At 40.5% G+C, this 20,190-nt stretch overlaps 1 long non-coding RNA gene across 3 annotated transcripts in view; it reads right to left on the reverse strand.

Annotated features, from left to right (window-relative positions):
* The window catches only part of LOC110350851 (uncharacterized), a 216,557-nt gene that overhangs the window by 24,461 nt on the left and 171,906 nt on the right, over positions 1–20,190 (reverse strand). The gene's annotated exons all lie outside the window — the stretch shown is intronic.

Below are 20,190 nucleotides of genomic sequence, written 5' to 3' on the forward strand. Positions count from 1 at the left end.
GAATAGGGTACCTAAGTGGGCCCACATATGTGCAGTCAATTCATTTCCCAATAATATGATAAGAGTATTCAATGAAGAAAGAACAATTTTTTCAAGCAAATGATGCTAGAAGTTAGACACCCACATGTGAAAACAAAATAAGCTAGCTGACTTCTACTTTATGTTTCACATGCAAATGAATTTGAAATGGACCCTTGAAAACACAAAAGCTAAACTACAACACGCAAGATAAAAACTTAAGATAAAGTCTTCATGATATTGGGATACTCAAGGATTTATTAGCACACACAAAGAACTATCTGCTCAGGACTAAATTAATGAATTCAATTTTTGCCACAATCAGAAATCCCTCTTTCCCAAAATCATCAATAAAAAATGAAAAGCAACCTACAGGCATTTTCAATACATTTATGAGACAAAGATGATAACAAATCCAATTAAAATGGGCAAAAGAATCACTAGATACTTGATAGAAAAGGCTCATCAAAGATCAAGAAACAAATAAAAGACATTACAAGATAAGCACAAAGGAAAGGAATTTATGACCAGTAAGCCAACACTATAGAAGATACTTAAATCCTACACACTAAAAGGAAAAGTAGATACACAAATTGAAATTAGGAAAGGATGAAACATAAGAAAAACAGTAAAATGACAGCAATTATCACATATCTTTCTATAATAACTCTGAAAATAAATGGTCTTGATTCTCAAGTCAAAAGACATGAACAAGCATACTGGAGTAAAAAACAAGACCCAACTATTTGTTGCAAGAAACACCCCTCACTAGCAAAGATTACACATACTGAGAGTTAAACAATGGAAAACAATGTTCTCTGCAAATAGAATCTGACAGCAAGCAGAAGTAGCTATGTTCATATGTCAAAATATAGATTTCATGATGAAATTATTGAGGGGCTTGAAAAAGACCAATAAAAGAGGACTGAAAATGATCAATATATCAATTTCCCAAAATGAATGAAATTATATCACAAATGTATATCAATAAAAAGAAGAGACAAGGAAGACCACTACATAATGATAAAGGAACAATTCACTAAGAAGATATAACAATTGTAAATATAATGTATATGGACCAAACATTGGTCTTCCAATTTTATAAAACAAACCTATGTGACATAAAAGAAAACATAAGTCCCAATATAAAAATAGTGGGTGATTTCAATTCACTTTCATAAACAGATAGATAATCCAGAAAAAAAATATTAGGGTTGAACTACACCATAGGTCAAATATATTTAACAGATATTTGCAGAATATTCCACCCAACAGCTTCAGAGTACACATTCCTTTTAGCAGCTAAGATATATTCTCCAAAATACATAGATTATGTTTTAGGCTATAAAGCAAGTCTTAACAAATATAATAATAATTTAAATAATTTTTGTATCTTATCAGATTATCATGGAATGAAACTAGAAATTAACAGTAAGAAAAACTATACAAAGTATGGAAACTGAACAAGTCACTTTTGAATGATCAGTAGATCACGACAAACTTGAGGAGGAAATTTACACATTCCTAAAGCTAATGAAAATGGAAACATATCAGATACAGTAAAGGCAGTTCTAAGATGGAAGTTTATAGCTATGAGTGCCTACAATAAAATTTAGAGATAACTGAAGTAAATAACCCATAATGCACTGCAAAGTCTTAGACAAATAAGAGCAAACCAAAATCAAACCTAATAGAAGAAACTACATAATAAAGATCAAAGCTGGAATTAATGACATTGAGACTAAAAGAACAATACAAAGAAAGGATCAATGAAACAAAGAATTGGCACTTTGAAAACATAAACAAGATTGATAAACCCTTAACCAAACTAACAAAAGAGAGAGAAGACCCAAATCAATACAAGTAGAGATGGAAATGGAGATGTTACAACAGACACCACTGAAATTCAAGGGATCACTGGGGACTATTTTGAAAACCTCTATTCCAATAAACTGGAAAACCTAGAAGAAATGGGTAAATATCTAGACAAATATAACCTACTGAAATTGAACCAAGATGATATAAAAAACTTAAATCAGCAATAAGCAATGACATTGAAGCAATAATAAAGTTTTCCAACAAAGAAAAGTCCAGGACAAGACAGATTCACTGCGGGATTTTATTAGACCTTTAAAGAACTAATGCTAATTGCCTCTCAAATTATTTCCCGAAATAGAAGGGAAAGAATGCTTTCAAACTAATTCTGTGAAGATAATATTACCCTGATATCAACACTGGATAAAGACATGACCACAACAATAAAAACTATAAAGTAATAACCTTGATGTAAATAGATGCAAAAATCCTTAATAAAATACTTGCAAACTAAATTTATCAACTTGCAAACTAAATTATCAATAAATGATAAATTTATAATTTATCATTTATTTAGGTATGCAAGAATTGTTCAACTGATACAAATCAATAAATGTAATACATCACATAAATACAATCAAGGATTAAAATCACATGATCATTTTATTTTTTCTGTATATCCTTTTATTGGTACATTTTAGGTGTACAATATAATGACATTCATCATTCGAGATATGCACCTTTACATACTCTCTTGGTTCTTATTTTTTTCCCCTTTCCCCTGCCCTCCCTTCAACCCATCCATCCCTCCCTATTTACAAAGACTTTGTTTCCATTTTTTCATTTTCTCATATTCCATTCCCTTCTTTCCTTTCCCCTACCCCTCCCACTTCCCCCTCCCCTTTGCCTGTTTTCTTCCTATTTCACATTATCTATTATACCTTTAGCCCTTATTTACACTTTAAGTTTCTCACAGTAGACAAACTATTCGGTATTTACACATGTGTGTCCTGTTTATTTCACTTAAGAGTATCACCTCAATGTGGATCCATTTAGCTATAAATGTCTCTAATTTCTCATTTTTGATGGCTGGGTAGTACTCCATTTTATTAAAAAAAACCCACATTTTCTTGATCCAGTCTCTAGTTGATGGGCATTTGGGCTGTTTCCAAGTTTTAGCTATTACAAACCATGCTGCTATGAACATGGGTGCACATATATCACTGTGGTATGATTCTTTGAATTCTTTGGGGAAGATACCTAGCAGTGGAATAGCTGGGTCAAATGGGACTTCCAGTCCTAGTTCTTTGAGGTATCTCCACACTGATTTCCACAGTGGTTGCACCAGTCTACACTCCCACCAGCAGTGGAGCAGGGTTCCTCTTTCCCCACAGCCCCACCAGCATTTATTCTTGGTTGATTTCATGATAGCAGCCATTCTTTCTGGAGTGAGGTGGAATCTCAGCGTTGTTTTCATTTTCATCTCTTGAATGACCAGTGATGTTGAACATTTTTTCATATGTTTATTTGCCATGTCTACTTCTTTGTGTGAGAAATGTCTGTTCATTTCAGATGCCCATTTTCAGATTGGGTCTTTAGATTTGGGAGGTCTGATTTTTTTAAGTTCTTTGTAGATTCAAGATAGTAGACCTTTGTCTGAGGAACAGCTGGTGAAAATTTTTTCCCACATTATGGGTTGTCTCTTCACACTGCTGGTGCTTTCTTTTGCTGTGCAGAAGCTTTTTAGTAAAAAGAGATCCCACTTGTTGATTGTTTGTGCTAGTTTACAGGCAACTGAGGTTTTGTTCATAAAGTCTTTTCCGACACCAATGTCTTCAAGAGTTCGACCTAACCTCTGTTCCAGCCAGTTCAGCATTTTTGTTTTAATATTTAGATCTTTAATCCATTTTGATTTTAGTTGAGTGCATGGTGAGGGATATAGGTCTAGTTTTAGTCTTTGGCAAGTTGAAACCCAAATTTTCCAGCACCATTTATTAAAGAGATTATCTTTCCTCCAGCGAGGGTGTTTGGCTCCTTTGTCAAAGATGAGGTGGCTGAATGTGTCTGGAGTTGTTTCTGCATCTTCTAATCTGTTTCACTGGTCTTCAGGTCTGTTTCTGTGCCAGTACCATGCTGTTTTAATCACAGTAGCTTTGTAGTAGAGTTGCAGGTTGGGGATTGTGATACCCCCTGCCATGTCTCTGTTACCTAGAATTGCTTTGGCTATTCTGGGTCTCTGCTTGATCCAAATGAATTTTTGTATTGTTTTCTCAAGGTCTATGAAGTATGCTGTTGGGATTTCAATTGGGATTGCATTGAATCTACACAGCAATTTTGGAACTATGGCCATTTTCACTATGTTGATACTTCCTATCCAGGAGCAAGTGATGTCTTTCCATTTTCTGATACCACCTTCAATCTCTCTTTTCAGAGTGCTATAGTTTTCAGAGAAGAGGGCTTTGATTTCTTTTGTTAGGTTGATTCCTAGGTATTTCAGTTTTTTGGATGCTATTCTGAAGGGAATTGTTTGCCCTATTTCTCTCTCAGTGACTCTGTTGTTCATGTAGAGGAAAGTTATTTTTTTGTTTTGTCTGGTTTTTAATTTTTTTTGGAGGAGAGTTATTGATTTTTGTGTGTTGACCTTGTATCCAGCTACTTTACTGAATTTGGCTATTAAGTCTAGAAGACTTTTGGTGGAGTTCTTGGGGTCTTCTATGTAGAGTATCATGTCATCTGGAAATAATGACAATTTGACTTCTTCAGTTCCTATCTTTATTTCCTTAATTTCCTTCTCTTGTCTAATTGCTGTGGCTAATGTTTCCAAAACTATATTGAACAGGAGTGGTGATAGTGGACATCCTTGTCTTGTTCCTGATTTGAGTGTGAAGGATTTCAGTTTTTGACCATTTAGTATGATATTGGCTATTGGTTTTTCATAGATGGCTTTTATCAGATTGAGGTAGAGACCATCTATTCTGATTTTTTGTAGGGTCTTTATCATAAATGTGTGTTGGATTTTGTCAAATGCTTTTTCTGCATCAATTGAGATGATCGTATGGTTTTTGTCCTTAGCTCTATTGATATAGTGTATTACATTGACTGATTTGCGTATGTTGAACCATCCCTGAATCCCTGGGATGAATCTCACTTGATCAGGGTGTATGATCTTCTTGATGATCTTCTGCATTCTGTTTGCCATTATCTTATTAAGGATTTTTGCATCTATGTTCATTAGTGAGATTGGCCTATAGTTCTCCTTTTCGGTTGGGTTTTTCTCTGCTTTGGGGATCAAGGTGATGCTTGCTTCCAGGAATGATTTTGGGAGTATTGCTTCCCTTTTAATTTCGTTGAAGAGTTTAAACAGTAGTGGCAGTAGTTCCTCTGTAAATATCTTATAGAATTCAGCAGTGAAGCCATCAGGACCCCGGCTTTTCTTGATTGTTAAGTTTTTTATTACGTTTTCAATTTCATTGGTTGATATTGGATTGTTTAGAATTTTTAGGTCTTCTTTGTTCAACTCTGGTAATTCATACATGTCTAGGAATCTGTCCATTTCTTCTGTGTTTTCCATCTTATTGGCGTATAGGTTCTGGAAGTAGGTATTGATGATCCTCTGGATTTCTGGTGGGTCTGTTGTAATTTCACCCTTTTCATTCCTAATTGCATGGATTTGGGCCTTTTCTTTCCTTTTTCTGATAAGGTTGGCTAAGGGTTTGTCAATTTTGTGTATTCTTTTGAAGAATCAACTCTTGGCTTCATTGATTTTTTGTATCATTCTTAGACTCCCATTGCATTGATTTCTGCCCTGATCTTGATAATTTCCTCCCTTGTATGAGCTTTGGGTTTGTCCTGCTCTTCTCTTTCTAGAAGCTTGAGGTTCAGCATCAGGTTGTTTAATTGGGCTCATTCTGTTTTCCTAATATGTGTATTCACTGCTATGAATTTCCCTAGTAAGACTGCTTTCATTGTGTCCCATAGATTCCGATATGTTGAATTGTCATTGTCATTTATTTGAAGGAACTGTCTGATTTCTTCTTTAATTTCCTCTGTGACCCATTGGTTATTCAGAAGTGTGTTGTTCAATTTCCATGTGTTTATGAAGTTTTTGCAGTTTCTTTTGCTGTTGATCTCCAGTTTCTTCACACTATGCTCTGATAATATACAGGGGATAACTTCAATTCCTTTGCACTTACCTAAATATGTTCTATGAATGAGTATGTGGTCTATTTTGGAGAATGACCCATGTGCAGCTGAGAAGAATGTGTATTCTGATTTTGTGGGTAAACAAATCTCTGTAAACATCTGTTAGGTTCATATGTTCAAGAGTTTGATTGATTTCTAGTATTTCAATGCTTGTTTTTTTGTCTAGTTGATCTATTTGTGACAATGGGGTACTGAGGTCCCCCACTACTATTGTATTAGTACTTATATGACTTTTCATGTCCGTTAGTATTTGTTTTATATAGTTGGGCACACTAGTGTTTGGTACATAGATATTTATGATTGTCATCTCTTCCTCTTGGATTGCTCTCTTTACAAGGATATAGTGTCCTTCTTTGTCTCTCTTAATCAGTGTGGCCTTGAAATCCACTTGATATGCAAAGAGGATAGCCACTCCCACTTTTTTTCAGGTTCCTGTCACATGGAGTATTGTTTTCCACCCTTTAACTTTCAGTCTATGAGTTTCTTTTTGAATTAAGTGTTTCTTGTGTGCAGCATATTGTTGGATCTTGCTTCTTGACTCATTCTGCCAGTCTAGTTCTTTTGATTGGTAAGTTGAGACCATTGACATTGATGGTTATAGCTGATACATATTGAGTTATCATTGTCATGACTTTTTCTTTTTGTTTGATCCTCCCCCTTTGCTTTTAATTTCTTGTTGTGCCCGGTGCATTCATTCTGCTGGGCTTCCTGGGGTTGTGATCCTCCTTGTCTTTTCCTAGGATTTTGTCTAACATTTTTTGGAGTGCTCATTTGGTATTCACGAAGTTCCTAAGGTGCTCTTTGTCATGAAAGTATCTTATTTCTCCATCAATTTTGAAAGATAGTTTTGCAGGCTACATCAATCTGGGTTGGAGGCTGTTTTCTTTTAGGTCTTGGAATATGTCACTCCAAGCTCTTCTTGCCTTGATGGTTTGTGTTGAGAAGTCTGCTGTGATTCTGATGGGCTTTCCTTTGTATGTGATTTGTTTCTTTTTTCTAACTACGTGTAGAATTTTGTTCTTCTGTTGGGTTTCTGGAATCTTAACAATTATATGCCTATGTGTAGATTTTTTTTGATCAAGGGTATTTGGAGTCCTATATGCCTCACTTACACATGATCATTTTAATTGATGCAGAATAAGTCTTCCACAAAATTCAATATTTCTTCAAGTTAGAAGCCCTGAAGTAACTAGGTATAAAAGGATCATACCTGAAATAATAAGGGTTATATAAAACATACCTATAGCCAAAATTATGGTGAATGAGAAAAAGTCTTAAAAGCATTCCCTTTAAAATCAGGAACAAGACAAAGATGTTCACTCTAACCACTCCTGTTGAACATAGTAAATAAAATTTTGGCCAAAACAATTAGGCAAGAGAAAGAAATAAAAGAGGTACAAACAGGAAAATAAGAAGTCAAAGTGTCCTTACATGCAGACAATATGGTCCTACTATATCTAAAAGATCCCAAATATTTCACCAAATCAATTTTAGATATGATAAATTCAGCAAAATAGCAGGATATAAAATCAACATTAAAAAATCAATAGCTTTCCTGTATATCAATAATGAACTAGCTGAGAAAAAAAATCAGGAAATATTTCCATTTACTTTTTTTCATTTTCGCATATTAATTCCTTTCCCTTATTTCTTTTCCCCAATCGCTCCCACTTCCCCTTTCCCTTTGGATCGTTTCTTCCTATTTCACAATTTCTATTATGCCTTTTGATCCTTACTTATACTTTCAGTTTCTCACACCGGAGAAACTATTTGGTATTTACACATGTGTGTCCTATTTATCTCACTTAAGAGTATCACCTCAATGTGCATCCATTTAGCTGTAAATGTCTCTAATTTCTCATTCTTCGTGGCTGAGTAGTACTCCATTTTATTTTTTTAAAAAAGGACATCTTCTTTATCCAGTCTCCAGTTGATGGGCAATTGGGCTGTTTCCAAGTTTTAGCTATTACAAACCATGGCACTATAAACATGGGTGTACATATATCACTGTGGTATGATACTTTTAATTCTTTTGGGAAGATACTCAGGATGGGAATAGCTGGGTCAGATGAGACTTCTAATCCTAGCTAGTCTTTGTAAATAGGGAGGGGTGGAGGGGTTGAAGTGAGGGCAGGGAATGGGGAAAAATAAGAACCAAGATAGATTCTGTAGTGGTACAAATTTCCAATGATGAATGTCATTATATTGTATACCTAATATGTACCAATAAAATTAATTTTTAAAAATGCCATTCACAATAGTTTCAAAACATAAAATACCTACAAATTAAGCTAACCAAAGAAGTGAAAGAATTTGAAAGTTACAGAACAATGAAAATTGCAGAACATTGAAGAAATTGAAAACACTAGAAGATGGAAAGATTTTCCATGTTCATGGATCAGCAGAATTAATATTAGTAAAATGGTCATATTACCAAAAGTACAGGAAATAATAGCAAGAATCAAAAAATGATGCCTCAAATTAAAAAACTTCTGTAAAGAAAAAATTCCCAGCATACTGAAGATATAGACTAAAGATTGGTAGAAAATCTTTGCCAGCTACACTTCTGACAGAGGACTAATATCCAGAATATATAAAGAGCACACACACACACACACACACACACACACACACCAAGAAAAACAAAATAGCCTGATCAATAAATGGTAAAACAAATTAACAAAGGATTCTCAAAGTACCAATAGACAATAAATATATGAGAAAATGTTTAATATTTTTAGCCATTAAGGAAATGCAAATCAAAACTACACTGAAATTCTATCTCACCCCAGAGAATTCTAAAAGCAATAAACGCTGGCTGAGGATGTGGGGAAAAAGGAACCCTTCTACACTGATGGTGGAAATATAAATTAGTACAGTCAATGTAGAACTGAGTATGGAGGTTCCTCAAGAAACTAAAAATAAAGGCAAAATAAAAATAGTTGATCCAGCTATACATACCACTGCCTCAGGTACTCCCATGGGACTTACAATGTACTACAGGGTTACCCAAGTACCCATGTTTATTGTGGCACAATTCACGATAACCAAGGTATGAAACCAGGGTAGGTGCTCATCAGCTGATGAATGGCTAAGGAAAATGTGGTATACCCATGCAGTATAGTCATATAGAAGAATAAAATCATGGCATTTTCAGGAAAATGGATGGAACTGGAGATCATCATGTTAAACAAAGTAAGCCAGACTCAGAGAGCCAAGTATTACATGTTTTCCCAATATGTGGATCTATAAAAAAGATGTATGAAGATACCACATTGAAATCCAGTATTTTGTAAAATTAACACGCACTAATAAAAATATGTCTAAAAAGTCTTAACACCCTCTTCTCAGATAAATCAAAATGAGATATTGCTACACACCCACCCAAATGGCCTAAATTAAATGACTGCTGGCATCTGTCACGGGGAGATTGCAGATGTCCCAGAACCAACCCCCACCAATGACAGCAGAGATGGAAGATTATCTGACCACATTTGAGAAAGACTCCCAGGAGTCAGGCCTTTCTATTCCAGGAATTGGGCTGGACCTGGGAATCTTTCTATGGAATTAGGTCTGAAAGGGAAAAGTAAAATGATCTCTTTTTAAAACTTTCTTTGACAGCAGATACAATGGTTTATATGTACTCTATTCTACATTGTCCTCTTATATCCATTTAGAGATATTCAATTATCCTTTCCAACGTTGTACATAATGACTCACGATGAAACCCCTTCCAACCTAACGACGTGATGTACTCTTCCCTTGTGAAGGCTGCTAAACTTAAAATAGGTAATGAAAAATCTGGACTCATCTACATTTTCATGAAAGATATTTTCATTATTTTGGATTTTCCTATCTTTGGAGTGAAATTCCACTTTTTAAAATTCTAACCAGATGGTCAAGTTAATAGAGGAGTCTGGCATTTGAAGGGTATTTACAATGAGTCCTTTTCTAAAGCAAAGTCTCATTTTCAAAACCAAATTGACTCTAGCATTGTGTTTCAGACAATGTATGATGCTTCACATATTTGGGACTGCAGAAGGTAGGCATATGGGGCCTTCTTGCTCCATTTTTGATAAACTAGAACACAAAGGTAAGATCACCAAATCAACCTCCCTTTGGAGGTTTCTATCCTTAAACAGACAGTTACTAGTGACTAGGAAAATGGCTTGGTAATTTAAGAGTTAGTCTAGCATATTTAAAAACCACGAACAAACAGACAAATAAGAACCAAGGGCTTGGTGTATGGCTCAGTTTGAATGCTTGCCTAGAATTCACAGGGCCCTGGGTTTAATCTCCAGTACCCTCTCCCCCCTCAAGAAAAAGAAACAAAAAAATTTGACTCCTAAGTATAAATCCAAAGAATAAGATCCAAGACCATAACCATATCCTTTCATTTTCCTTTGAGGAACTGGAAGATAAAGCAGTTATTTATTATTAAGGAACACTGGAGTACATTTTAGGGTTCAGTCACAATAATGTTATTAGCTTAAATGATTATTACCCTTGTTTTCTCCTGCTATATAGTTTTACATTTTTTAATTTTAAGATGTTCATTGTGCATTTGTATTTTATTCCCAGAGTCCTTAAATCTATTTTAAATGCTCATAGTGAATAAATGATGCTACTTTATTTAGATACAGCTTCTACTGTACCTGAGTTCTTCTAGTATTTAATGCATTCTATCTAACTAAATATAGCCTTAAATTTCATTCTAGGAAGAAGCACTGAGCTTTTTAATTTGTTAGCCTGATACCTATTACTCATAACTATATGTGCTAGTAAGGCAACAGTGCATCTTCCTGTGGCTCAGTGCTCTGGGCTCTGTCCAGGCTGGCATGGCACATCTGGGACAGTACCAAGGCCAGGCGTGTGGTCACTACAGGACAAAGGCTCCTGTCACACCTGTGCAGAAGGTCACATGACCCAGGAGCAAGAGGCTTGCGTGTGCCACTGGGTGCACCTTGATTTTGTGCTCATTTTTTCCAGGTAAGTTGTGATATGCATATAGTAGAATATATATATTATAAGTAATATATAAATATATTAAATATATTACACTATAAATATAAGTAACATATTGTAAGTAAGTATATCATAAATAATATTGTATATTATATATTATAAATATATTGTAAATAATATACAGATATTTATATAAATAATATGTTTATATTTAAATAATATAGTCTAAATATTATATTATAAATAGTATTACAAATATATTATATTAAATCTCTTCATTTATATCCACAGTAAGTTCTTAAACAGATGATGAGTAGAAGCTCTGAGAGGTTAAGAGGCCTGGCAAGATCACACAGCCAGAAAATAAGCCACAGTAAGAGGCTAGAAGTGTACTGTGAGACTCAAGCAAGACAATAAATTGGAGGATTCTGGATCCACTGCTGGAATCTGTCTGAACAACATTAACACAAGAAGGCCTTTTCAGAGTGAAGGTGACGTTGAGCGACCCTGAGATGCAGTGGACAGCTGCTCGCACCTTCTCACGCTAAACAGGAGCTGCACCTAAGCCAATCCACCATCTGTCCCCAGCCACATGGGGAAGGGGCTTCCTGGGGGGGGGGATGCACATTACATGCCTTCTAGAAAGCTGATTGTCACATGTTCCTATTCCTGTTTCTCATTCATTTCCACATCCTCCTCACTCCCCAGCCCTAACTCCCAGGCCGCGCTGCACACCTTTCTTACTGCTAGGTCCTCACTCACTCCTGGGACCTTATCTCAGTTCCCTGGCCCTGTGAGCCTCCACCCAAACCTATCCCCTCTTTCACAAAGCAATGACTTTCATCTTCCTTCTAGTCAATTTCCCCTAAGTATTATGGAAGAACTTTTAGGCACTTAATTGGAAAATTAATGGTTTTCATTATAGCTATTTTAAACTTCTTTACATTTTTCTAGGCCACTGCCCAAGTTCATATGTGTTAGGGCGGTGGTTTTCAAAATGTAATGAGCAAGATGTCAACCATCCTGCTCTAATTCAGCAGCAGAAATCCACACTATGTAGGCACACATCCTAAGGGACTTCCTGAGGATGGTTTCCAGAGAAAGCCTTTTCCAGCTCTTCTTTGGGGTATCACTGTGACAAGAGAGCTATTGATCAACTGTATCTGCTATTAAACCCATAGTTCTATTTAAATTAAGCAGGAATAACTTATTTTTTTAAGTTATAGCTATTTTTTAATTTTTTTACTTTTTACAGACAACAAGGCCAAGAGAAACCTGGCTGGAGGCCTGAGGAAAGAACACTCAACTCCAAATTTTTCCTTTTGTGACAAATCTGTCCATAGAAGTTTCTACTTCTCCATTTCCATGGTTATAGTTATAACAAATACAATTAGTTTCTCCCATGGGATCCATTTTCCCCATAAGATTCCCACAAGAAATAAAAATGCCAACTATCTAATAGAACCCCCAGGGTTTCAATTCTTGTTAAGAAATCTTTATTTCATCAGAGTTCAGCATGGTACTAGCTACCTTCGGCACCCCAGGGCTACATGTCTGCGAGTAATATCTAGGAAGGAAAATGTCCGTCATAAGCAATATGCAGACAAACAACCTCCAGTTTATGACTGTAACTAACATAAATATTTTCATAAGCTCTGCCAGCAGGTTTATAAAGTCTGAGGCACTGAAGCAGCAAATTGAAGGACAGCGACAATGTGACACTCTTCTTGGTAACTGAGAGCCCTTCCTTAGTGACTGTTGGCTCTTTTTGAAGACAGCAGTGATGGTATGGACATCTGTTCAATAGGCACTCTCAATTCATCTTGAGTTCTGAATTTCCATTCTGGATCTACTTATATACTACCATGCCAAAAGGAGGAGGTGTGAGCTGCTCACAAAAAAAGTGGAGAGGATTTCTAAGCAAGACCAGTAGGAGACAAGGAATGAAAAAATATCTAGAAAGCCCACATAATTTATTGTCCAAACAGATGCTTTTGAGAGCAAAAAGGGCCATTAGTAATAATTAGATAATCCCAGCAGGCATAATTCAGGACCCTGCAGGACAGCTAGGAGATACAATAACTCTTAAGTGGTAGATGCATGAGATTGCTGTAAACAAACACTCAATTCCCAGTAAACCAAAAGAAAAGGGAAACTGTTAACATGATTCTCACTATAATCTGAAAAATTTGCAAAATTTTTCACTGCATTTGCAAAATTTCTCTTCGTAGGAATTAATTGTTCAGACATTTATATAAGCAGCACTTCATACAATGGACATCTGATACAGTGGGTGTCTAGTGATTTATATCCTTAGGTAATATCTGTGTGGGTAACATCCACACAGTGGAAACAGGTGTGCATGAGCAGGAGTGCCCAGGTCCTGTGACTCATGAGCTCTATTCTACAATGTCTCAGGAGCAGGTTACCTATTTTCCCTTTTCATTCTCATACTGTGCCTAATAATTTACCAGTTTTCTTAGGAGAAAATTCTACATTGGTAATAGAAATTAGATTTTGATCCTTCAGAAATGACTCTTAAACTTCCAGACTCTGCTTTTACACCTATTAGAATATTTTTTACTGTGATTTGGGAACAGAAATTGTGCCTTTATAATTTCTGTCTCCCCCATCAGGTAGTATCTGGAGTATATTTGTTGAAGCATTTTAGCACTCTGTTAGATCACTGAAGGAGTATAAATTCAAACATGCCCATTCATACCAGGTAAATGTTATCAAACAAACATCTCTAAAGGGCCCAGTGAAGTTTAATCCAAACCTATTGACTTACCATTTACTTTACAGACCTATACCTTGAACTACCAATATTTTTTCAAGAAATCTAATATCCTGAAATGCATGAGAGTGTCTGCAATTCTTTTAAGCCATGTACTTTTCTAGACTAAGAAAGTGGACACATCTTCCTCTTGGTTATGATGTGTAACAGGTAGGGGTAAACAAGAGCTGGACACAACTAGAATTATGATCAAGCTAGACTGGGGGACTGGATGAAGAGGAAGAACAGTGCAGAGAGAGCACAGGGAATGAAGAGAGTTCTGTCCATGTCTCACATTGGAAGAATCACACAGCAGATGGAAGGATGAGGGAGGGAGGGGAGGGGAAGGGACAGAAAAAGAATCAAGATGTGCAACGTACACGTACCAACTCCTCCTGGTGAATGCCATCCTTACGCATTGGAAACATGTGCTAATAAAAATAAAAATGAAAAGAAAGAATCCCACAGACAAGTCAAGACACTGCAAAACAAGTCTACGAGGAAAGTATCAGGGGTAAAGAACACAAAAGTGAGCTAAACTCAAGGGAAGAGGCTGCTTCCACAGAGGGTCTTGGGCCAAGGCCCTTGGTAACAAAGGCACTCGGGTTTTGCACTCTGTATGTAACTTTAAGGAAAATCTAAAACAAAGTTTTTCATATGGGCAAACTAGTTCAATTTATATTATTGCTCGATAAAGAATATAGTACAGAAAATAGGGTTTTGAATTTTTTGGTCTGGTTTATTCTGTTGCTGAAGTAGGGATAGAATGAATTCCATTCTGACTCTATGACACTGAAGTTCCTACACCACAGTCACATGGAATTGTCTAGCAAAGAACAATTAGTTCCTGAATCCTACTGGATGGGGTGGAGGAGGCACAGGGCCAGGAGTCAGAAGCACAAAGGCAGCACGGAAGGCAGGGAGGCCCGGGTGGGGTGGGACACAGCGCTGGGCCAGGGGCCTCTTCTCTCCCTCTAGATCCGCTCTGGGAGGAGAACACAGACTGGCAGCTGGGATCGATGGCCTGTGTTCCCTGGTTCTAGTTGGCTTTGGCCCCTGCGAAGCAGCAGCAGGACTTAGGAGACAGGGGAGGGGGTGATTCCAGGCCGCCCTCCTTGAGGGTGGCAGGGCAGAGCTCCCTGTCATGATGCTGCCCCTCCCTGGGCTGTCTTGCTTCTCTCCTGGCTTTTCCCAGCTGCTCCCTCGCTCCCCTCCACATCACCCCAAGTGTGCACAGGGATCAGCAGGCTTGTGATCAGCAGCAGCGGCCACAGCCAGGGCACCGAGTCCCAACCGTCTTGGCCTGGATTGCATGCGACTTGGGAGGCGAGAATGGAGCCAAATGGGAAACACTCTCAAGAACTGTTCTGGTGACGTAAAAGAGCCCAGTGTCTCCAGGATGGATGTGTGAGATCGCAGACAGTGCCACATCAGCCTCAGCTTTCCCTGGTCACATGGGACAGAGGGAGGGCAGCATCGTACTCGCAGGAGGCCAGGCTCTGTGTCGCAGTGGAGCGTGGTCCAGGAGCAGAGAGGGAAGCGGGGAGGGCAGGTGAGAGTCTGGTATGGGCGCCCTTGTCTGGGGTCTGGAGGAAGGGGGCCCAGATGGGCACCGAGGGAGCAGAAGGTGCCCTGGCTCAGGCCTGGGGACGCGCTTTCCATCTCCTCCACAGGGACCTGCGGGGCTGGGGGGCCGCAGGGTGAAGACGCCCAGGGGCTGCTGCGCAGACAGCAGGCTCTGCTCAGAAACTCAGTTCACGGTGTAAAGTCTCCAAGATGCAGCCGTGGCTTGGGACGCCAAGCCTCAGAGGTGGGGTGGGGACAGGTGGCAAGGAGAGTGCCCTCCCCCATCTTGGCGTCCACAGCTCAATTTTTTTCTCTGCTCCAATCTGGGTGCAGACCGAAGTCTGCTTAGAAAGCCGATGTTGCCTTCTATTTCTACTCAGAGGAGGGGCTGGTGAGGCTTGGCTGCTTGTTTTCAGCAAATACATTTGAGGTGTCATTTTTTAATGTTTTGTTTATTCTCCTTTACCAAAAAGCTTCTGTACGCACTTCACTCCTGCAGAACTCAAATTCATCTAAGAATCAAACCCTAATGGAGGAAGATCTGGGCTGTTTTAAGAGTACAGTCTGTGTTTTAGGGTTCCACCGACATGCTGGCCCTAGCCATGTGCCAGCACATTGGGTCATTCAAATAAATGTACCCTGCTCTGAGAACCACGGAGGGGTCTGAGGCTAAAGCTGGGCCGGGAGTTGTAGCCTCCGCGCGAATCGCTCGCATTTCTACCTGTTGCGCCCTCTGACACACGTGAGTTACTATCCTGCCGGCCACGGGGACCTTTCCTTCCCGCTCAGGTGCAACTGAGCGATCGCCTCAGCCAGAGCACTGTGCTCCGAAAACGGACTGGATTTCTGGCGAAAATAAATAATGTGCAGGTCAGTAAATATTTTCAGGCAAGGGAGGAGAATGAATGTTTGCAATTAACATGTTTGCTCATGTTTTCTTACGTTTTGTTCCATGAGTCGGTGTCCGAAGTCTAAATCATTTTTGACAAAGTTATACTTGTCACCCATAGATGCTCTCGGTACAGGAAAGGAAAAAACCCAAAAATAAGCACTCACTACTGGGTTTCTCCTTTCTAAAATTTGCATGCCATAACAGCTAAATATAATGTAAATAAAATTATTAGACAAGGATGTAATCATCTGTAGATAGTGTTTTACTTATTTTAGACAGAAGCAAAAAAATTATTATTGTCCAGCTAGAAACTATTTTCAATGCTTTGGTACATATGTTCTTAAATATTTAATGTCTATTTATTCCCTCTCCCTTTTCTACCTTGAAATTCTAGGAACTCCAATTTGTAGACCAAAATTATTGTCCTTAGCGAAGATCATACATCAGCCCCACTAACCTGCACATAGTGATATTAGGTGGTTCTGATAATTATCTACTTATGTTTCCAATTATATGGAAAATTACTGTAAGTGTATTCTAATATAACACAAAAATGCATGGGGTAATACAATATAGGATATGATTAATATTAAAAGTTTAATTCAGAGCCTGGGATTTAGCTCAGTGATGCCACCGCCTGCCTTGCAAGCGCAAGGTCCCGAGTTCGATCCCCAGTACCCCCCAAAAAAAAAGTTTAATTCAAAAGAAGACATACAAATGGCCAATTCATACATGAACAAATGTGCACTGTCATGACTCATGAGGGAAATGCAAACTAAAACCACAGGGAGACACTCACTCGGTGAGAATGACTGTTAACCCAAAGAAAAAAGACAAAAGACAACACAGGCTGGGAGACGTGGGCAAGAGAGAACCCCACTGTTGGTGGGAATGTGGATTATTGGGGCCAATATGGAAAACAGCATGGGGGTTCCCACCAGAATTTAATATACAGAGGTACCTGGTGACCCAGCCGTCCCATTGGCGGGCATGTATCCAAAGGAAATAAAATACGTACGCCAAAGAAACATCTGCACTCCCATTTCTATTGCAGCACTCTTCACAAGAGCCGAGAAGGGGAAACAACATAAGGGTCCACCACCTGAAGGGTGCATTAAGGAGATGTGGCGCACACACAGTGGCGCACCGTTCAACCACAAGAAGAACGGGGTCCTGTCGTTTGCAACAATGTGGACAGAACCGGGCATCACCACCCAATGAATGAAGCCAGGCACAGAAAGACGAGCACTGCCTCACCTCCCTGCAGGCAAAATAGAGAACAGTTGATCTCACTGAAGACAAAAGTAGACGGGGGTGCTGGTCAGTGGGTACTAAGTCGCAGTTAGGAGCAGGAAGTTCTGCTGTGCTTTTACCCAAGAGCGTGACTGCAGATAACAATAATGTCGTATCACAGACCTAGAGTAGTGGCCTTTAAGTATTTTCGCCATTAACAAGTGACCAGGGTTTGAGGAGATGAACATGGGTACCATGATTTAACAGTACCCAGTGTACACGTGTACTGAAATATCACAGGCACTCCATAAACATGTACAGTTTATACGTGCTTACATAACAATGAAAAGTGACTATAATTTAAATTTTAAAAGATGAATGATTAATTACTGACTCTACTCTGCAACCCACACTGTAAGGAGCTCTGTGTCTGGCAAGGATGTTGAATTCCAAGGCCATTTAGAAGTACTAGACCTCAAAAATGTCTTGGAAATGAGTTAAAAAGATGGAAAACCATTATTTTATGAACCAATGGGACGCTGAGAAGTCTGAATACAGGAGGAGGAGTCTGTCCTCTTGAGTCTCCTGGGCCACCTGCTGAGTCTGCACCCACAGGGCCACTGGCCCTGGAGGTGTCCACCTGAGCACAAGGCACCAGCTAAGAGAGCCAGGCAAGGAGGACATCAGTCCGTGCCCACGAAGATGAGGGGTTTGCTGGTGAGACACGGAGCCAGAGCGCTTCGGGCAGAGCAGGGAGATGGTCCAGAGATAACCACGGGACGGGCAGTGAGATTCTCTCCGACAAACCCCAGGGTTCAGGGGCTGCAGAGAAGCCCTGTCCTGGGGGAGGGCCAGGCTCTCTCCCCAGCAGAAAGAAAAGAGCATGGTCAATTGGAGACCCCAGAGCAGCCGGGCAGAGTGCTGGGGATGAGGGGAGGGATGCTGAGAGGGGCCTTGGAGGGGCAGAGTTCCTGCCCAAACCGACACAAAGGGGTACAAGGGCCAGCCCCGTGATCCTGTGCATGGGGAGGTGGGGCAGATGGGGAGCCCAAGTCACACCAGTTTGTGGACCCCTGTCTTCAACACACTTCAGGGCTCTCTGATGTGCACAAACTCGCTGCCTGGCTCCCATCCAACCTCGGCTAGCAGAGGACCAAGCTCAGCCAGGCTTACAGCTCCCACTGCAGTGGACTGTGGGTGGCAGAGAGGGGAAGGACCCCTCATCCCCAAAGAAATGTCCAGCATCCAGCTTCCCAAATCCAATCAGGAGAAGGAAAAGGAGCTAAGCCTCTTCACATCCTCCCCCTCGGAAAAAACAGTGAAAGACATGCTGCAAACTTCGCGCACCAGGGAGTGAGCGAGGCAGCTGCAGCGCTTACTGAAAGTCAGCAGCACACCTATCGCACAGGCACCCCCACGAGGCAGAAGCAGGGATCCCTTCACTCCAGAGGCCAGCGACGCAGCATGGCAGTCGGAAGGAGCCACTCTGCAGCATGGGTGGCAGAGTCACCCAGCCCACCAGCCTCTGAAAACCGGCCCGCCACTGCTTCTGGAACAAATGCCACACGTAGGCGGCTAAGTGACACCATCACCATCATCTTCACCATTTCTTTTAAAAATATTTTTTCAGGAGCGTCTGCTGAGGCGTCACAGTTATTACCAATTTAAAAGGAAGCGCGTGGGAAGCGGCCCATTTTGTTAATTACAGGCCGAGCATGGCGCAGTCAACACAGCAGCAGCCGTAGTTCGCCTCCAGCCGGGCACTGTTCGCAGCGGTTACGCGGCTCCTCCTCCCCATCTGGAGGTCCTGCTCCTTAGCTCTGAACCCACGTCCACCACCAGGCAGTGCCCGGCGGCCCCTCCTTACAGGGGACCAGAAAGCAAGTAGCCCTGGAGCAGCACAGGTGCCTTGGGGACCACCAAGGAGGCTTGCGGGGTCCCCAATACCTCTGAGCCCTGCCCAGGTTCCAGAGAGAAGAGCCGATTGCTCCTTCCAGGAGCAGCTCCTCCATGCGTACTGCAAACACCACTGCTCAGGGACCGAATGAAACCCTGGCTCCTTCTCCTCTATAGCCCAGGAAGCCCTGCAGGGGACCCAGCCTGACCTTCGATGCCCGCATCTGTGAGAATGGAGGTCACGATGCCAGGCGTGCCAAGTGCGAGGTTTCCAGTTGCGGCTGGCATGGGAGAAAGTGCCTGACCCACAGCGGTTTCTCAGGCAGCGATGATCAGAATGAAAGGGTCACATACAGATGGAAAAAGAAAGCTTCTGAAGTGACCTTGGTTAGGAGCAATGCCATTTGTCCCGAGACTGTGATCTGAGCTGGGAGTAAAACCCATGTGTGATGCAATGGAAGCTCAGGCCTTCGGCACCTGGGGGTCCATGGGAGGGAGGAGGTCTCATCCCGCCGCAGGCCCCCTGCCCTGACTGCGGAAGCTGTACTCCCGGGCCTGCGCGCGGCTCCTCGCCTGCAGGTTCGGGTGGTGCTGTGCTTCCACACCTGGGCCTCCCACTTGGTGCTGGCTGTATGTGGACAGGGGCTGTAGGGACCCTGGATACAAACCTCACCGGGGGCAGGCAGGCTCTGGCAACTCAGCTTTTACAGACTGTTGCAGGCGTTCGGCACAGCACACTCTGAAGGCGCTGAGCCACAACCTTTGGAGCTGAGAAGTGGGAGTCCTGAGTGCCCTGAGGACCAAACAGCTTTTCCACATTTGAACA

This window comes from Heterocephalus glaber, unplaced genomic scaffold, assembly GCF_053883595.1.
Source record: "Heterocephalus glaber isolate CG9 unplaced genomic scaffold, H.glaber_assembly_v1.0 deba00000331, whole genome shotgun sequence".
In the NCBI taxonomy this organism is placed as follows: domain Eukaryota; kingdom Metazoa; phylum Chordata; class Mammalia; order Rodentia; family Bathyergidae; genus Heterocephalus; species Heterocephalus glaber.